We start from the raw sequence: 3,576 nt of genomic DNA on the forward strand, positions 1-3,576 counted from the left end.
TTATCTATTATAGCTAAAGTTATACCGACCGGTATTGTAAGTAAAATTACTCCGATCGATGCTAGTTTATGCTTTATAATAACATTAATTTGGACCATGCTTTATGCCTAAATAACTCTCATTATGTTTTTTCCTTAGCCTAGATTTCATCAAATCCAATCCCTCTTCCTTTATTATACCTAGTAAACTACGTCTTCTCTTCAAAATTTCCTTGCTCGTGATTGGCTTTCAACGGTAAGAGAATGTTGGAGGCGTATGACGAGGTATTACCAAACCCAGCATGATTCGATTTGCCGCGTCTAACATAAATGCTCCTTTATGATTATGTGACACACATCTTCTCTCTCTGTTGCGTCATACGGGCATTTTCCCTTTCTCTATAATCCTAAACGTCTATTGAAAGAAAAGTGTTTTGATCTGACGACGGTTGTGTGTTTTCTAAACCCTAAACCTCTCGTCTTCTTTTCAAATTTGTCCCTTTCTTTTTTTACCTTAGCGTTCTTTTCTCACTGTAATCTTTGACCAAACCTCACGCTCACCGCTTTCCGGCGATCTCCTTTCTTGCTTCCAGTAAGTAACTTGCTGTTTCGCTAACCTTTACTTCTGTCTATGGCTGAGGAAACGATTACTCGTTGGTATGTTCAAATTTCCTCTTCCTTTGATAAAAATGCTAGGCTTACTATCTGCCATTAATATGAAATTCCTAGAGAATAGAGCATCTTAATCCCGAAACCAGATGATCATCCTCATCGTCCCCCCGCTAATTGCGTGACTTTTTTTAAGGATCAATTGATAGGGGGTTTAAGGTTTCCCATTCCTCCTGATGTGCGAAGATTATATACTCTTTGAGCATGCTTGATCTATGCATTTTTATACTTCCAGCTTTCCTTTTAGCATATTTACTCTTTTGGTTCGGAGATCTATTTTTTGTGCATTTTCTGTACACAGGAGTCGATTTGGTGAAGAATCTACATCTTTAGGCATGCATTGGAGGAAACGAAAGGAGAAAGCACCGGGCCGTGTACCTCACACGGCCATGCACTGGGATGGAGCTCGGGCCGTGTGGAGTTTGGCACCAACAGAAGAGGAAGATGACATGGCCGTGTGGACCTCGCACGGCCGTGTCAAGATTTGAAGCCAACCAGAGCAGAAGCCTTACATGGCCATGTGGATCTACACGGCCGTGTGAGACTTCCAGAGACCAAGCAGGCTGTGGCCGTGTGCACCACACGGTCGTGTAGCATTTCCAGAGACTAAGCAGGCTGAGACTAAGCAGGAAATGGACATGGCTGTGTGAATCTCACACGGCCGTGTCACAGGGCCGTGTGGCGCCCGAATCCCTCCTCTATTTAAACCCTCCTTCATGATTTGAAAGGGGATCTCTCCCCCTTTGGGAGAAAGCAAGATTTGGTGGTTTCCTCCCATTCTTGGGAGGATTTCTGGGCGATTCTAAGGGAGATCTCGACGATTCCGGCTCCGGATCTAGGATTGGATCCGAAGACAAGGCTTCTTCGTAGATAAGTTTTCTCTTTTCCCCTCTTCTTATTTTCTTGGATTGGGGATTCAAGGAATGCTTGTAATCTCTATTTCTTCGGATTTTCTTCCTCGATTCATGGAGTAGATCTTGTATTCTAGGATTAAGGGAGTATTTATATGATGGATTGATGTAATCTCTTATGGATTTGCCATTTTCTTGTTTCAATGACATTATCTTGCTTGTATCAATTAGATCTTGAATGATTGATGGTTATTTGTGCTTAATTCTCATTCTTGATTGATTGTTTGGATTTCTTATGGACTTTGTAAAGATAAACTCTCACTCGATCATCCGAGGGATCCACGTGACAGGTGCAAGCCCGTGTAAGGACGTTTGAGAGATAATCTTGAAGAGGAAATAGGGATATTCAAGAGAGTAGGATGGATTTTACGATTAGCTTCTTGTATCTTGATAGATTAATGAGTCGTGGGCTTCTACGTTGATATCCGAGGAAGGCATAGTAATAGGTGCACTTCTGTGTAAGGACAACATAGGTTCATGTCTAATTAATCCTATTTAGATACATTTCTCAGTCCTTAGCCGGTTGTCTATTGCAAGAGGGAACCGGTAACTTTCTACATGTTTGGCAATTGAGGGATAAGAATTGGTGAACCATTTACATTCAAGAAATCTTACAAAGAAACCGAAACTCCTAGAATCTTCCTTTATCATAACCCAAAACTCTAAACTCTTGTTTGTTGATCTTTAATATTAGATTTGATTACCTTTACTTTGCTTTTGAAACAATTGGATAGTTGTTTAGCTAATTCACATTGAGACATTTCTAGTGCTTATTCCAGTCCCTGTGGATACGATAATCTTTTATATTACTTGCGACATTTCCGTACACTTGCGGAGAGTAACAAGTTTTTGGCGCCGTTGCCGGGGACTGCGCTATAACATTAGGAATTATCAATTGAGTTAGACTAAACATAACTTTTCTTTCTTTCTTTACATTTTCATTGTTGTAACTTTAGAATCCTGTTTCTATAAGCTTTTCTTTTCTTGAATAACATTCTTGACAATTCTTTTTGTTGCAATTCTAATTCTAATTCTAATTCTAACTTTGCATTCTTGATTTCTAGCACTCTAATCTAACTTTTCTCTGTTTTCTCTTTTGATCTAGTTTCTTTCTTATTTTCTTTTGTAAACATATCTTGTAATTTTTAGCATATGAATTATTCTAGATATTTTTCTTTTTCCTTTTATCTTTTCTTTCTTGTTTTCATTATGCACTTTCTTTCTTGCAATTTAAATTCTGCATTTGCTTTCTTGCTTTTCATATTGCATTTTATTTCTTGTTTTTGATTCTTGATAATTTTCTTTTTCTTCTTGAATATCCATGAGCACTAACATGTCAAGCAGGCCCATGAGAAATTTTTCTACACCCTTTTCTGCAAGATTTTTATCTCCCATTGTGCAACCTCAAATTGAAGCAGAAAGTTTCCAACTAGACCCAGAGATAATTTTCATGATACAAGGTCACAAATTTGGAGGAGAAGTATCAGAAAGTCCTTATCTGCATCTTGAAACATTTTTAGAGATTTGTGATTTGGTGAAATGCGAAGGAGTATCAGCAAATGCAGTTCGATTGATGACATTTCCTTTCAGTATCAAGGATAAAGCAAGGACTTGGCTATATTCTCTCTGTCCTCAAAGCATCACAAGTTGGGAACAATTGGAGAAGCAATTTCTGAATCATTTTTTCCCTCCAAGTAGAACGGTGTATATGAGGAATTGCATAACAAATTTTGCTCAGGCATATGGAGAATCATTATTTGAAGCATGGGATAGATTCAAGAGTCTTCAAAGACAGTGCCCTCATCATAGTTTTGAAAAATGGTTGATTTTGCACATATTCTATGGGGGAATTTCTTTCTCAGACAAGACTTTATTGGATTCATCAGCTGGAGGTTCTTTTATGGACAAAAGTGTAGATGAAGCTTATTCGTTAATTGATCAAGTGACATTGAACCTCCGTGAATGGTCGAACAAAAGTTGGATGGAATTTCCCTCAGATATTCAAGAAGTGAAAGCCA

General features: G+C 38.4%; 1 non-coding gene across 1 annotated transcript; it reads right to left on the bottom strand.

The window, feature by feature from the left end:
* Positions 1–3,264: 3,264 nt before the first annotated feature.
* On the bottom strand, positions 3,265–3,370 carry LOC122044586. The gene has a single exon (XR_006129619.1). It is a non-coding gene; the product is annotated as a small nucleolar RNA R71 (small nucleolar RNA).
* Between the last annotated feature and the right edge of the window lie 206 nt (positions 3,371–3,576).

This window comes from Zingiber officinale, chromosome 2A (genome assembly GCF_018446385.1).
Source record: "Zingiber officinale cultivar Zhangliang chromosome 2A, Zo_v1.1, whole genome shotgun sequence".
Classification (NCBI taxonomy): domain Eukaryota; kingdom Viridiplantae; phylum Streptophyta; class Magnoliopsida; order Zingiberales; family Zingiberaceae; genus Zingiber; species Zingiber officinale.